General features: G+C 38.4%; 1 protein-coding gene across 11 annotated transcripts in view; it reads right to left on the reverse strand.

Moving 5' to 3' along the window:
• ZBTB20 (zinc finger and BTB domain containing 20) overlaps positions 1–17,649 on the reverse strand; it is a 687,690-nt gene that overhangs the window by 220,669 nt on the left and 449,372 nt on the right. The window contains exon 6 of one of the 11 annotated variants that reach the window (XM_080919187.1): positions 9,788–9,888. The exons of the other annotated variants lie outside the window; for them this stretch is intronic. The gene's annotated coding sequence lies outside the window, so the exon portion shown is untranslated. The remainder of the gene's footprint in view (positions 1–9,787; positions 9,889–17,649) is intronic. 11 annotated transcript variants of the gene reach the window in all.

Consider the following 17,649-nt stretch of genomic DNA (forward strand, 5'->3'; position numbering starts at 1 on the left):
TATGATGTAGTAAATTCTATAAAGGAAACAGTAAAGTATTAAATAAAACAGAATAAAAAGTAAGTGAATAGGATGAAAATCAATTAAAATATTAAGAAGTTTAAGCACATTCACTGACAATAAAATGCATTAGTTTGGACAACTTAAGATAGCACAAGTTTAAAGAGAAATTTAAATCATCTGGTATGTAATATTAAGGATATTCATTTGGAAAATACATCTCATAAAGTAAAAGCAGCAATTGAAATATGGCAAACTAACCCATAAGCATCCATGTGTATCTTGTAAGAATTAAATATAGAAGGCAAAACTAAATCATGAGAAGAAAGGTCGGGCATGGCCTTGCATATATAGAATTACAGTATTTGGCATGCTGAGGCAGGAGGATCTCAGCTTGGAGGCCTCCAGTGCAAAACTCTTTCTGAAAAGCAATACAAGAACAACAAACTGGTGGAAGAAATCAGGATGATTCCTTTGACCTAGCGATAGAGCGGAATGACATCTAAGAGACACAAATTCTAAAGAAAGTTATCAGTAAGGTTAACTAAATTAGAAAAGTTTCTGCTAAAGACAGGAAACATGAATTACAAATTGGCTAGGATATCTGCAATCTTTATGGGTCAAAGGAACAAAGATGTGGACACCCTATTGCAACATCACCAAGAACATGACAACAGCAGAATTCACTGAAATTAACAAAAGCAAAATCAATAATCTTGTAGAAAAATGAGCACAGAATACAAGAATACACAAAGAAAATGCCAAAAATGTATAAAGAAAGTAAAAATAAATGTGATAGTGTTTAAGCTTCTATCGGTGAGACCTGTCAAAGGTCTGACCACTTAGGTTGTGACCCTTGAGATCCCTCTGAGGTTGCTAAGGACAGTATGAACAGGCACTAGAACTTAATCAGAGAGAGTTAAATCAGTCAAGTTTAAGAATAATATACAGAACTATTAAATTTACATAGGCTGTAATATATGACTTAAAACAAATCTCTCACTCACGTAGTAGGAGTCAGAAGAGCACTGGCTGTTTTTAGCCTTTTGCTGAAGCTATGGGGACTCTATCAACTGTAAGAAGAAATGGAAGACTCCCCCTGGGCGCTGCCATGTAGCTTATTGTGGATTAGGCCCCGTCACACATGTAGATGCTTTAGTTCATTATTCTACCGACCAAATTGTCCACTTCTCTGCAACTAACAGACTAAAAACACAGAAACAAGTTCAAAAACGAACATTCCAAATTTCAAAATCCCATCTAACCTGGCCTTGGGATTCTTGTGCTGCAGATGATTCTTATACTATTACATATTTGAAATACTTTACATTACAAAAGTGGACACCGAGATCACTCTCCCCCAGTCCAAAAGGATGTGAAGGAAACATCTCCTTCTCTCTGTTACAACAAAAACCAATATTTCACCAATTAACTTTTGAATCATGAGCAAAGTTTTCTGTTTACTTCTCTCCACATGAAGAATCTTAGGCTTTCCTAAGTGAGTGACCAGAAGCAGATGCTTCGGATACAGACCAGTGCTCCTGACACACAAAGCCCATCCGTCCAGTTTCCCAGCAGATGAAGGGAGGTTGGCACTGCCAAGCACTTTCCTGATACTAATCAACAGGTGACTTGGCACCAGCACTGCTATTGCTTATGAGTTTCACCTTGCTTTCAGAACAGAGGAGACAATTCCTTTTGAGTGGTGCACTGCAAGCCCACCATATGGAAAGCAAGGTTTCATTTCAGCCAGTTCTTCTCACGGAGCAGGGGAAAACTGCCAGCTACTACCGCTACTCTCCTCACCAGCCACGGTACAGATGTTTGGAGACGCAAAAACAGAAACGAAACAAAAGAGAAAAAAACTCTGAAAAAAAGTTTTGCATAAATAAAAAAATGAGTATAAGTTATTATAACTGTGTAAAGGCAAATGCACATTTCATTTATCTTGCTAAACAAAGAGAACTCAAACAAACAAAAATACTGATGTTCTGACTTAATCAGCGCTTTGCCAAACTAACAATTACAAGGATCAACTTGAACGGCTAAAAGTGAAAATATAAAACAGATTTCCATTATTTTGATTTTTAAAAAAATCTCCAAGAATCAGCGACTGTGACCTACTTAAGTGAACAGTTATTAAAGAAACAGACCCATTTAAAATATGTTTTCAGCTTTAAGATGGGAATAGAGTACTTCTTTGAACTCTACTAAGTCAGGGAAGAAGTTAATGGAAATACATGTTTTACAGAATGCACAAAGCTAGTAGAACTGTAAAATAAAGACGTTGAGATTGCTCATGTATGTTCCTTAGGTAGCACAGCTTGTATGAAGTCCCAGTTATCACACTAGGAAGTGTCCTGTTTCACTTAAGCACAGTGATGCATAAAATTACAAGAAAACTTTGTGTTTAAAGTAAGACAAAAACCACACAATCTCTGAGGGGAGCTGTTTGAATTAAAATTTAGGCATTGGCTTAGAGCCTTGTTTTGCTCCTGCCCCTGTGTGCATTTATTAAGCATATTTGGTGCCCAGCACCCCATACCCGTGCTTCCGAAGTGAAAGGAAGACATAACGTCATCCTAGTGAAAAAACTCTTTTCCGTCCTAAAACTCTGAGCATGACATTACTTCAGTACAGAAGATATTTCTTTTCTTTGTTAAAATAATGAAAGAAATAATGCACATTAAAATAAGTACATACACTACACTAGTGAATTCTTTATCTGAAGAGGAAGAAAACATTCTTCTCTCTCTCTCTCTCTCTCTCTCTCTCTCTCTCTCTCTCTCTCTCTCTCTCTCTCTCTCTTTCCCACTAACTCTCTCTCCCCCTCCCTCCCCTCCTTCCTCCATGCCCTATCCTTGCCTTCCTCTCTCCCATTTTCTATTTCCTAATGCATATTAAAAAGAAGAGTTCCCATAAAAAGGATTTTTATTTTTTTCTGAATTAAATATAGCATATCATTTCTCTGCCATTTAAGTTCTATTAAGTAAGAAAACACAAAATCATTATGGAAATCCTGTTAGGAACTTAAAAAAAAAGTCAGTAAAACTACATTTAAAATTTAAATTTTCATTCACATATTTTCTTTCAGAAACTTTGAATTACTGCTTCAAGCTGCCCCCACTTCCTTTTCTAGAGACAGTATTGTGAATTCCACAAAGAAAGGACCCTCTTCTTACATCTTCCCACCCATCTGTCCTCTGAAGTAGGAGGTCCACAAAGTGGAGGTATAGATTACTGCAGAGATATTTGTATGAGATCAAAACATTTCACCTGGGAGACAGCTCTGTGCTCAATTTTCCAAGTTGCAATGAAGGTTATGGCCTACCATGATGTTGGCCAGAAAACTGGTTCTCATGACTTAACAATGATAATCATTTTACACAAGACTTTTGAAAATAAAAGCACCTGTGGCATCAGCGAGAAAATAAGCCAAAGAATGAAAGCCTTTCATGGGAATATCTGAAGCACAGCAGACACAGTCAATGTCCCATGAATACACCGAAAGGGTCTAATGAAATACAAGGTACCTGACACCTCAGGGCAGAAGAGAAGCTCAGCTGTTTGAATAAAGGAAGAGACTTAGAGCAAATGTGCCATTGTCCCAAGTGATGGTATCCTGTAACACCAGCAAAGCTGAACCCTTGGGACTAGGGGACAGGCAAGGCTCCGACTACAGCCAAGCTCTGTGAAGATAGCTCTTGGCCCACTTGACAGGAACCACTAAGGATGGGTTCCTAAGGTGTGTGTGGGGGCCGGGGGCTCCTCAAACAGAGATCTGAGACTGCACAGTATATGAGCACTCCCTGCTGGTAGCCTGTGTTGTAAATAAAGTGATGATGGCTTTGAGGGCTACGGGAATTTTTTGTGGGGAAGCTAACAGAGGTACAGTAAGACCGTAGGCTTTAGGACATGAGCGTGGCTCTGACTCACTTTAAATACCTGAATGAGAAAGAGGTCAGGGAGGTTACCAATAGACAGAACACAAGAAGTGGCAAATATGTGTAAAAGCTGGCATATAAGAGTTTCTCCATATATTTTCCAAATATTAGCATTCTATAAAGCATAAATTCATGTGTGCACAAATATGTTTGTGGGGAGGAAAAACAGGAGACAGTGAATTTCCTTATGGACACTCGGCTTCCACGAGGGCAATCCTTGGGACAGTTCAACTGTGCTTAAAACATCAACGTTCTACTAGGAAACCCCTTCCATAACTCCCACGGAGCTGTCTGCTATGCCCAATACCATTATACCTAAGCCCTAGACAGGTGGTCTTTGTTAATCGGCACAAGCCTGTGGCAACAATCCTGGTATCTCCCTAGTGCTATGTTAGGGTTCTTGTTTATGATAAAATGGAAGGTCAAAATGGCAGCCTGCTAAAAGCAGCAGTATTTCAACTGCCTGAATAACTTGCTTGTCATCGACTTGTTAATGCAATAGTCAAACATTTCTTTCCTGTGTACAGTGTCGACTAACTTCAGCAGATAAAGGGTCTAGAACAGGAAGATGCTGCAGATGCTTTAGCTTGGAGGAAGGCTTAGTGGAGCCAAACCGTCAGCAGGGCCTGTTTGTTCCATACTTCCCATCGGGCTTTGTGAACGAAATGTTAGATTACTGCAATGACAAGTTTGTGACAAGCGAGTCATTTGTGCAACTGGTGTGCTCCTGTTTTTCTCTGTTTACCATTCAGACTTGTGAATGCCATTTCAAGTACTCACAGGATTTCTGGCTCCCATTAAGGGGAAATGGTTCCTCCATGTTTAGAATTTTCTGCCTCAAAGAGAATTACTAAGCAATTATTTATCACCATGGTCACAGTGTCACAGAAAAGCACTGGAGTTGTTTTGTTGGACTCTGAATTATGAAATGGAGTCCTGAGGACGGGATAGTTTGGAACATCAGAAATTTCTCATCTAGCGTATTGGAATGACTACAAAGCAATCCTGTGAGAGTCAATAAAATTGTGGCCAGCTTGAAATACCTTGCTCCTTTGCTCTGGGATCATATATCAAGGCCATATGCTTCAAGGCACATAAACTCACGGGTAACAAGTAGACCTGAGACACCAAGGCCTGGCTCGACTGCAGACACTGAAGTGTGATCTAACACACGATAGCTTTGGTGATGAGGATAGCTTTGGCTGTTGAGCAGGGAATTTACAGCGCCTTCCTCCTGCTTGCCACAGGTAACTGGAGGACCAGTCCAGGCAAGAAAGCAGTTTATCTGCATGATAGAAAAGCAGTATCATAATACAAAAGCTACACTTGGGACCATCCTTATGCTGCTGTTTCAGAGTAAATGGACCCCTGGTGGACTCAGACTCAAGAATTCTAGATCTTCTCATAAAAATTTCAACATTCCCCATCAGAGGCTTCCAAGTGACTTTTGGCAAATCATTTTTGTTTCCCACGAAGAAGCTGGTAATAATAATAGAGTCCCCAGCCCCTACTCCACTTACATACAAACCTTAATATTAGCACCATCCTTTAGAACTGAAGGATAAGAACAGCACTCTCTAGATGTCACACAGTCCATGAGTTCCTACTGAATTTATAAATAATAGTGAGTATAGCTCTTAAAGAACATAGCAACAGGCTTTCAAGCAAAGACATGGACTAAGTACCTGGGGAAGGAAGTCAAAAGTGGGACCCATGAGAATGTGTTGGGAAATGAGGGGCAGAAACAAAAGCAGAGGTCAGATCAGGTATCTACAACACAGTGAAAGAAAACCACATGCATGTATCTGCACAAATACACACTTCAAATAAAACATAAGAGCATATTATTAATAATCCTTTGCCACATTATACAATTTATATATGTACTTAACCTCTGCACATCCCAATGGTATTTAGGTCCCATTTTTTAATAGAGGAATTAACATGTAAGGATGTAAAGATCTTACAATAATGATATACTATTATATAGCATTGTATTTAATTGAATATAAGTTGTAGAGATTTGAAGCTAGTTTTCTTTACCTCCACAGCACATGTATTCGAACGAAGTCCATTACTACTATCTTTACAACACTTCTCTTTGGTTCACTGGAAACTATTTTAAATGTAATTCAAAACGGCAGATAGAAGGCAGGTTCCAGCATTCTGGCTTTGGGTATGTTATCACTGTTCTTGGGCCCTGGGAAAGCTAAGCTTCATCCTGATGGCATTCCTTCTCCAGCCTGGGTGAAGCCTGCTTCTGTGCACTAGGCAGCAAGTAACCAGTTCTAAGCTAATCCCAGAATAACTGTAATGCAGTGTTCCACGGCATCAGCTTGCATCTATCTATGCCATCTCCTTTCCCCTCTGCATGTCAATCACTACGTTTAGCTTATCCCACTTTATACTCCCAGGTTATCCCTAAGGACATCTTACTGTCGCCTCCCTCCTATCTCTCTAAGGTAGGGACGGGGTAGACACCCATCTGTTACAATGATCTGTAAACCTGCGGAAGCTCAAACTTTGCACAGAACATCTCTTGTTTGGTTGTCTGCGGTGTTTCTCTTAAGTGGCAGCTTTGACTCCATCCTATATGTATGTCATTTAGAGCAGTGGTTCTCAGCTTTCCTAATGCTGTGACCCTTTAATACAGCTCCACATGTTGGGGTGAACCCACACATGAAATTTAATCCTTGCTACTTCATAACTGTAATTTTGTTTCTGTTATATATCTTAATGTAAATATTTGATATATAGGATTTCTGATACATTACCTCAAAGGAGTCCTACCACACAGGTCGAGAAGGGTTTAGACAGATGTAAATCAACTGGTAAGAAAGATTTTACAGCCATCCCATCTTAGAGGGAGCTTGTGCCCAGGCCCTCTGAATATCACAGGCTAGAGGTTGTTTTCTTTGTATGACAAAGAATGAGATCCACGACATCTGCAGTGCATGGTCTGATGGCTTTTTAAAGTATGTTTAGAATGAGCCACAAAGAGGCTTGTGTTTTTTTCTTCTTTAATGCTAAATTTACATTTGGCACTTCAGAATTCTTAAAATCTAGTTTAGAAGACGGCCCTATGTGTAAAATCGTTAAGCTAACAAGGAAGTGATAGGGTTGTGAATGCTAGGTAGCCAGTGACAGTCTCTGCTCAACAACCCTGTGCACAATACTTAATTACAGCTGGGTATAGACTGTCCTGTTCTGTCATCCCCCATCCAACATGAGTCAAGCTCCACTGCTCTTCTCTCACAGGCTGGAGAGGAAAGAAGGTTAGGCAGCCTATCCTTTGTCTCTTTTTATTTACATAGGTTGATAACACTTGGCAATGTGTTCTCAACCTTTTCAATTTATTTCCTATTCTGTAAAAAATCTTCCAGTCAACATCAGCTATGTTTAATTGATATAGCTATTTAGAAGGTGTCCATGTAGCTAACTGACTGGATAGAAACACTTTTAAAAGGGAGAGGACCTTAGAGTAATTAAATCAATACTAGAGGCTTAGCCAGAACTGTCCAAGCAGATCTATACAAGCCCCTACACATTCTTCCATAATCAATCTTGTGCATATTGTAATTACTGCTTGTATGCTGTTTTCTCCCACCAATCTGAGCATTCTTTAGTGATGGTGAAGTATTTACCTGTTTATCTTTAGTTTCTAGAAAAATGTTAGGCAGGGAAAAAGAGTAGAAACATTAGAAACACTTGAATTAAGGCTGTCCTTCCTCTAATTACATTTTGTAGAATTCTCTCTTCTTAATCCACAAAAAAAAAAAATACAACTAAAACTTTTGGCTTTACATTTTGGGAGGTGAATTAAAAAATACTTTAATGTCACAGGAATGATAGTGGGTCATTGACTGATGACATAAAAAACCAGACTGAAGTGTGATGAAAATTTCCTTAAAAGTCTATTATAGTTAAGAACAAAAACTAAAATCTCATATAGACAATGCACACTAGCCAAAAATTCACAAGGGCCAAATTTTTGTATGTAGTGACTCAGCTTTACAGTAAATGATGGTGATGTAATTGCTTCCGGTCTATTCAAACGTTAGTGGTACTTCCTCTGCCTTCCCCCTGGTTACGTACATTTAAAAGTTCTGATATCCTCTGACATTTTCTTTTTTTCCTGAATGACAGTGTATCTTGCATAAACAATTAAAATTTAAAAATATACATTTTTCCAAGTGCAGCTCCCAATGATGTAGTGATTTGCAAACATTCATGAACTATAAGTGCCATTCTGTTGATGACATTTTATATTATTCTTCTATATGTATTTCTTAAAAGATAAATCTGGACTAAACCTGCCTTAACTTTGTCAATGATTTATACTCTACTGGGCTTGCCAATACTGGAAACATGTTTGTAGATCATTCAGAGATGTACCAGAATCCAGGGTGGCGTCAGTGGCCAATCTTCTACTTCTGCATTTCTCAACACTAACTCTGATTCCTCACTGGCTATTTCTTGAGAATTTCAAAAGGCTTGGAATGAAATAAACATGTAGAAATCTTTCCCTTGCCATCATCAAAAGAAGCCTGGCTGCTTGTGTTCTATATGACACTAGCTTTGCCTTGGTCTAGCAAGGGAGCTCTGGGTCAACAATGAAGACAATGTAGGTTTTGGACTCATGCCTGTGATCTCAATATTCAAGAGGCTGAAGCAGGAGGACTGCCTTGAGTTTCAGACTATTCAGGTCACATGGTGATTTCCAGGCAAGCACAGACTATGGAGAAAGTCTCTGTTTTTGAAAAATGAAAGTATAAAATAACAAAAACAAAATACCCTAAAACAAAGCCAAACCCCAAGAAGAAAAGAAGATGACACAGCAGCAAGGTCTCATGTCCTGCTGCAATTTAAGGACTGACAAACAGGTTTTACCAGAACTCTCCAGAGAGAGATCAAACAGAATGGGAATTAGATGTCTATGTCTTCAGCTTGCAATTAGAGGTATTAAATGGCTGTGTTCCCAAAAAGGAGGCTTCTTTTTGGTGGAGAGGAGACAGTGAAGATAACTGTGGAGTACCATCATCTCCAACTATGAAGCTGAACTTGGGCTAACTTCCTGAGTAATCATCCTCAGTGCACCATCTATGCAGCAGGTTAATTTTACACTAGCGTTTTAAAACTGTGTTGGATATAAAAACAATGTCATTAATAAGCAGCTATTTGTTTTCCAGAGAACTTTTCAGAAAAGAGATTACTTATTTTGATCTACTGTTTTCTCTATTTTAGATTGGAGTAGTATATTTTTACTAGAGTTTCTTTCTATAAAAACCTATAATTTGTAATGAGAATACGAGATGTTACACATTTTCTCTCAACCTTATTTATTCTTGTGAATGCCTAATCAATTCTATTCCTAGCTTATAATTCTAAGAGATTCAGACAGCGAACTTCATATTCTGTACTCTGGTCACAGCACCTCTAACTTCTGGCTAAGCAGGTAGCTTGTAGGCCACTATGACATCATGAGAAACTACGAAGTATATAATTATTGCAGATGAAGGGCATTTATTATACAGAAGTATACAGCTGTTTCCAAAGCTTGTTTCTTCAAAAAGAACAAGGGTAGTGACCTCGATTTTTGCAGTATGTGCAGCAAAATTTTACCAAAAAACACTTCTTTTAAAATAGAGATGAGTTTCAAAAACATTCTTTAAGTAGTGAGAACTGGTGCTTGGGAGCCTTTTGTGTTGCAAGTGGATTTTGCAGTAATACAGGTATGGGAACTGAAATAAGTTATTCATCCATAATTAATCACCGGTAGTGATTGCTTATTGACCCCCCCCCCCCAAGCAGACAGAAAGATTTTCGAGCAAAGGAAAACTAACTGGCAACAGGTGGGCTTCTCTTTGTGGGTGAGTTCGTTTCCTTATCAAGATGGATTCCAGCTTGTGTTACACAGATGCTTAGAAGGATCACTTCAGGTGTTCTATGGAAAGGAAGCAAATGGTTATTTCTTTTCTATCAGACTTTTCCAGAGCTGAAAATCAGACACCTTCTGCTGAGGGAAGGTCAGACATGTTCTTGGTATTTTATGCCATTCTTTAACTCTCTGTGTCCACTAAGATCAGGAAATAACTTCTTAGGCTAGAGGATGATTAGTAGCAACAAAGGAGGCAAGTTTCCATGTCATCCATAGAAGATGCTAAAACTATTCTGTCCTGCCATGAGAAGTAATAATAATAATGATCACCTCAAATGCATTACAGTTCTGTTTGTGTACATGTGTTGAGTATATATGATATAAACTCAGGTAGGAGATCAAGTGTGCTTCTTCAGTAGAGGTTGAGTATGTTGCTATCTTCTATCATGGATGAAGTAGAAATTGTGGGCCATGTCACAAACCCATGTATAGGTGCTCCCTTTATGTTTTGCTCACTATTCATGCCTTTTTATTCTTGAGATTTCAAAACTGTTCTTACGTCGCCAGATTTCCAGTGGCTGCAACTCATTAAAGGTCCCAGAGGTTCTAGGTTTATCTTCAATTGTATTGAAAACTGCACTTAAAGCTGTTTCTTAGGCATTTCTTTTCTCAGTCCTATTAAAAGTCACTTTAAAATCTGTTGTATTATAGCAGGTGTGAGTACTACATAAAGGACCTAAACTGAAAATCAAAACTGAGCAAGATCTGAATCCATCCAATTTAGGAGTTATGGTGGTCAAATGGGTCTAGTGAAGGTCTTTTCATGAGTCCATCAAAGAGCATTAAGGGCTTAAGGTAATTATTTTTGTGGATATCTAGAAACCTACATTATTTCTTCTGAAAATGACCTAAAACCTTTGGCAAAGTCAATCATACTTCTATTAGGTTGTAAATAAACATCTCGAAAAGACTGACATCTGTTCAGTTCCTGTCTGCTTCATCCACTTCTTCAAAGTTCAATTCCTGAAGTAATGTCCAAAGGTTACATAGTGGGACAACAGTACATAAGAGTTGAGTAACTAAGATGCCATGCTAACACTGGTTTCTCTCACAGACCTTGAAAGGCCAATGTACAATTTAAGATAGGTCATGAGAAAGTTGATATAATAATATCGTCATGATTCAATATATAAGTAAATGGGCCATTTTGCTTAAATAGCAAAGGCAACTGAAAAATATTTAAAATTGTGTATTGATTCCATTTTATCAAACAGCCTTATCTCTCAAATTCACTAAAATCTCTTCTTCATGTAGATAAATATCTATGAAAACATAAAACACTAAGGATAGATGCTTCATGTAGAAGCATCAGCTTTAGAAATATATGATTATATTATAAAAGAGCTATAACTCTGGACCAACCAAATATCACATATTTTTCTCTTTGGTTTTAAACTCAGATCTTTAAAATGTAATTTTCATATAATAAAATTAACTACATTTCATATAATAAAATATACAATTCAGTGTTAGAATGTAGCTTAAAAATATAATGTCAACATATCATCATCTCATGTGGATCGTACCATGATGCCTTTTACTTTGGTTTTGACAACAGTACCTTCAGAAGACTCACGTTTTTATATAGAGTAGAAAATGACATCATATAAACAAGGAGCACTGAAAGGTGCAGAAAGCACACGGAAGATGCTTGCACACCGTCTACCACATGTCGCCAGTTGTGAAAGACCTGACATGCTAATATCCACTCATTCGGACTTGTTACAGAGGCACTAAGAGCATGATGGCTGGCAGGCTCTGCATTTAAGTGCGGTTATCAAGGCCCCCAAATATTGACAGAGTGCCAGATCCTAAGAAGCTATTGATGTACACAGCCGGCCACAGCTCCAGACACCTCTCAGACAGAGCCTTTAAATGTCACAGATAAATGAATTTTCATGAAACAGAGAGAATGGAAGAGCAAGAAGAAAGAGCACAGAATGAGAAGTAGGTAAAGAAATGAAAAAAAAAATTGCTTCCACAAAGCTGACAGGAAGGCACATGGCACCTCATCTGTAAAGCTCAATCAAAGGTTGTTACAAAGGATGTGAGAGCAAGCCTCCCAGAAGCATCGTGCTACCTAAGAATGCAGCATCCTTAATCACCTCACTGTGTACATTTAAAAAGTTAACTGAGATGCATGTTGGAGAACAGTTCTGAAAAACTGTATTTAAACAAAACATGGGATCAAATGCAGATAATGCTGAATTCAGCCAGAAAACAAATTCAAAATAAAACAGAGTAAGGAACCACAGACACACACAATCACAGGAAATACCTCTTAAACAGACCTGAATGGATATTAAAGGTATAATCAAGGCAGTATGGAGTCTAATGCTTGCCAAGGTGTGTCCTTGACAGTTTCTTTTCCAGTGTCCCACAGAGAGTAGTGACTCCTACTGGGTTTACCCCTTCAGCTTTTGCCCCTGTCTACTACCCACTGCAAACCTCTGTTTGGGAAATGCATTTAGGTAAAGCTAGGACTTGACACCTGACAAGAGAAATGAGGCAGGTTCTAACTGTATCAACTACTGACTCCTTAGCCGCCATGTGCCAGTCAGCACATTTGAAATGGAAATGAGGGCTTTTCACTTTCAAAGTCTTCCATCTGCTGAGGGCACCTTCTCTTGACCTTAATACATTGTGTCATTAAAAGCAATCTCACTTTCAAGGTTAGAATGTGGTTTGCTTGTTCATTTACTTTTCTGTAGCAGATATGTACAACTTCCACATTTATTTAAATCAATCACATCAATGCCCACAAACAAAATTATTCTTTATTTAAAAGTCTATGGGAAGATTTTAAAAAGTGCAGCAAACTAGCTTCTCAAAGCCCCAACTGCCTTTTTACTAGAATTACAGTAAGCCTTGGTATAAATACTCTTTGCATCTGGATCTCCTCCCTGCTTTGCGTGTTCAGGATATCATCAGGCACTCTAAGAACAAATGTCTGGAGCTGAAACACTCAACAAAGGTTTTGTTTTTGCTTCAACTTTTCAGAGAATTTCTTAGTGCCTTTCTTTCTCATGTTAGGAGATAAAATGGAAGGATTCAGATTTTCTGTCATGGGAAAAGTAATTATTTCCCCCACTTAAAAAAAAAGGCTTTTATTTTGAAGACAAAATCAGTTTTAACTCAAATGGAAATTGCAGTAAAATCTCAAACACTGTAATCAGCGGCGGCATTAAAACTCTCCAGAACTCCACCAACTTCCATGTGAGTCCGTAATCCATCCAGGATCACAAAGACACTTTATCTGCTTCACCTGTGGCCACCCTGACTCTTTATATTGTAAAATCTTTACCCTGAAGCATTAAGGTTCCCAGGAATCTCCTGTGATATGTCACACACACTCACACGTTTGTACTTTCATGGATAGTATTTTATTCTGTGACCATACTGTAAATAGAGAGGCTTGGGGCTATTTTAGACCAAACTCTAGCAATTGTTCTAAAAAGGCTGTTAATTTTCTCATTATGTTATTTGAAATGGGCAAAAATTTACATGTTAAAATTGTAAGAAATTATATATGGCATAATCACTCTTATTTAAATAAACAAGGGAGGTTTATATACTGGCACATACATAAACATTTTTTTCTGAGGTGATATAGAAGACACTTATAAAAGATATTGGAGGGCCAATTTATAATACATAAATATATGCAAGTATATATAAGTATACTTATAAATATATAGGTATATATTTATAAATATATGTGTATTATTATATTACACATAAGTAAGTATACTTATATGCAAGTTTCTACCACTTATGCATTTTCTGCTGTTGTTTTTCAGTCTCATGTCTGAAAGAGTTACCTGGGTGGTAAGGCATGATTTTCTTTCATTATCTTCTCTATGCTAAAAACTTTAACATGTAATATTTTTGAAAATCTCAAAATAAGTTATCTAAATGCAATTGTTAATAATTAGAAAGATGAATGAGCCTAAAGTCTAAAAAATAAAAAGACCTTGCGATTTCTCATCTAATAATAATCCTGCATTTGTGGTAGAGAATGACTAGTTTACAAAGTGTCTTCTCCTTTTTCAGTCAGGGGTAAAAATCAAAAAGCCTCTCCATCCCATAGGTGGTTTGGAGTGTGGGAAGGGCTCTATGTGCTGTCCCCATGCACACTTCTAGACACCACCCATCACCGCAGTCCCAAGCCTAGGCTAGGCCTTTAGCACACACTCTCTCTTCCTCCTTTCTTCATCCCTCCTCTCTCTCTGCCTGTAAGAGAGAAATTGAGATAGAGAGGCAGAGCAGCTTACAGGATTCCAAATAAACTGTAAATTTTCTCTAGGACTCCAGTTTGCTTACCTTTGCAATGGATAGCAGGTATCAAAGAGGTTTATTGTGGGAACCCAATGAGCTAATATGATGACAGTTCTTAGTATACCTGAAATAAAGATTATCATTCTAACAGAAGCTTCTCTCTTTTGCATAATGGATTTGCTCTGGAGGTGATTATGAAAATGTATAGGCCACACTTCTATTATCAAATCGCAGAGCAATTACATAGTAAAACAATGGGACCTGTGATGACTCTTGGTGGTAGACAGGGTTCAGACAGAGGCTGGGTCTTGGGGGATTGCTGGGAGTAGTCTCTTAGGTCTTTCTTGATCTCTTCCCAAAGGTTCCCTAATCTGCTAACTCCTAACTTATCCCAGCAGTCCAAGATAATTTCCTTTGCTCTTGTCTAGTTCCAAGGCTCAGTGGGACATTTATGCATAAGTAGGCCTTCACCAAGGCCCTAGTCCACAGAGTACTGTCAGGCCATGGTCACCAACCATTTCCCACAGGCTCTGCTTTGCGTGTAACAGCTCTCAGGCACTGATGATCCTTACATTGGCTTCATTATACTCATTCCGTGAGACACTTCAGGGCTGGGAGCACTGTCTTCTACTTTCATAGAAACCCTACACTTAATAGTGAGGCCTATAAATAAAATAAAACCTTAAATAGTTCTGACTTCACCTTCAACTCATAACTGAACCCGACTCGGAGAGTGAAGAGCTATTTTCTCTCTTTGGTCTCATCAGATAAGAGTGTGTCAGGTTACAGACTTGGGTGAAGCTTATACTCCCATAATGCACCAGATGCCAACAACCTGCTGCACTTTAGGACTTTTTTTTTTTTTTTTTTTTTAGTATCTAGACTTTAACATAAATTAATTCCTTAACTTCTCTTGCTCTCAGGACATCCTTTTATTTATGGAAAATATCCAGAAAGAATAAAGTTTATAAAATAAACCATCTGCTACCCAGACCTTGAGAAAAAGTAATGTTTGAAAATAGCAAATAAAACTTATTGGGTTATAAAAGCTAAATTAAATGTGTTAATTATCTTTTTTCTCGGGAGTGGTTTGAGATGAAACAGGGTCTCAGGTAGCCCACACTGGCCTCCGACTTACTATGTAGCCAAGGATGACCTTAAACACTTAAATCTTCTTATTTTTACACCATAGTTTTAATACTTCAGGTGGTGCTGGGCATTTAACCTAGGGCCTTGTGCAATTAGGCAAGCTCTCTACCAGATCCTAACATATCTTTAGCTCTACTTTATTATCTTTAGAGTTATTGTAGGAAATACGATCCAATTCAGAAAGAGAGAGAGAGAGAGAGAGAGAGAGAGAGAGAGAGAGAGAGAGCGCACAAGCAAGTGAGCTATCTGTAAAGTACATTTTTATGAGTTAGCCTGGAGTAATTAGCTCAAAATCTCTCATATATTCTAAAATAAGAACTTGACCCATGTTCCCTCCGTATACTCTTTCCTGCACACACTGGGAGTTTAGGAAGCCATCAGAGAGCCTCTGGGTCTAAAAAAAAAAGTTATAACAAGGCACACCTCGATTGCATTTCATATTTTGTAGTAAGCAGTTAGCAGAATATACCTAAATTTCCTTCACTTGACTCTTGCCTATATTCCTACTTCTGTGCTCTCTTCTTCATGTTATGTTATTTATAAAGATAAAGATGAGTGACAACTGAAAGCAAAATAGCTAGATACTTTAAATAAACAGATAAAAACAGATGTGGTTCGTGGTCTCACCAAGTGGCTAGTAAACGGAGACTCCAGATGGAGTATGCTTTAGGCTAAGTATTGAAGGATTCTCAGTATTTAAAATAAAAACTAGACTAAAAAAGTCATTTTAAGCAGAGTAAACAGAATAACCACAAAGGTTATCACGCATTGGGGATAGTCAGTTATCTTGTCTGCAAAAGGGAATAGTGGGGCAACATCTGAGGATGTGAGCAGGCTGAGGTCATGGAAGAATGTGTTGATCAGAGACTATTGCTGTCAGTAATGATAGTCTCAAGTGCAGTCAGCAAACGTGCTGCTCACCCTCTGAGGAGACAGCAGGACAGCAGATCGCTGCACCACAGAGGGAACCACAGAGGCTCCGCAGGAAGATGCTCCATCAGTGGTGGAGGAAGGTCCTATCTAAAGATCCTTACTCAGCTGATTACCACAATTCATCGTTTGAGGTTAGTCATACCACAGGGTTTGGACAAAATTCTCACCAGCTCCTAATCACACCAGCACTGGTCCTTCATTATCAATGGTAAAAATCTTCAGCATTGCTTCAAGGGGGCTGGCAGAGGAATCTGAGCAGGAGATGCCACAGACAAATGTGACAAAGGCTGCCAGGACAGATTAGTCACATAGCCAGTTCATACCCCAGGGAAACAGACAGTCAGTCCTCCATTGCAGGAATCACTCTGATAGCCTCTGATAAAGTCTCTAGAAGGTCCCAGCTAAATGTTTAGGAGTTTCTGATTCCTGTAATCTCAAAAATGCCTCTTTCCCAGCAGTGCTTCCTTGTTTGCTTCTTACAATCCAGCTGGAGTTTGGGTTTGCTTTTTTGTTCTGTAGACCTGGCTGGCCTAGACTTTCTATATAACTCAGGCTGGTTTCAAACCCACAGATCCTGTCTCTCCTTTTCATTACTCTAATGTACTTCCTATTTCTGACGTGCATTTATTCATTTCTCTGCCCCACTGAACCCCAATGCTAGCTTCTGAGTATTGTGCCCCTGTGGCTTTACTCCCCATTGTACCTCCAGCATCCCCAAGAGTTGTTAAAGAGGAATGCTTTTTAAAATGAAGGGTAAAGAAACATTAACTGGGTATGTGCAACAGCTTTCTGTTAAAAATGTCCCCAACTCATGAGGTAACTTTTCTTACTATTGTAGGAACAGTAGTCATACCGTCTGTATGTTATAGATCTCAGAATGATGGCAGAGGGTACTCATGATTGTCCTCAGCCTCCCATACGCAGGCATACGCCACCATATTCCATGAAACATTTTACATACAGACACAGAGAGACAGTCAGACAGACAGATGCACATCCTCCGCACACACAGAGGGGGTGGTAAAACAAACTTCTGTATGGCCAAAAAAAAATCATAAGCAAAAATTTCAAAAACAGACAAGATGAGAAAAAAAATTGAAGCTTTTAAATATAGTTTAATTTGTGGTAAAATAGTACTTTTGGATATTGCTAATGGGGTACAGAAAGATTCAACCCTGCCTGGGTCACATTCTCAAAATTTAAGAAGCATGTATCCCTTTAATCAATAATTATACCTTTAAAATTTGTCTCAGAGACAAACCTGCACATCACATCTATGAAGTAAAAGGTTATGCAGAAGAGCACAGCTTAATATGATAGGAAAATTTTATCAGTAGGGACTGGAAGAATGAACTGTAACATATTTACATAACAGAATACAATGCAACCAAAACAAACAAAAATGCA

The sequence above is a fragment of the Micromys minutus genome (assembly GCF_963924665.1).
Source record: "Micromys minutus genome assembly, chromosome: 7".
NCBI lineage: Eukaryota > Metazoa > Chordata > Mammalia > Rodentia > Muridae > Micromys > Micromys minutus.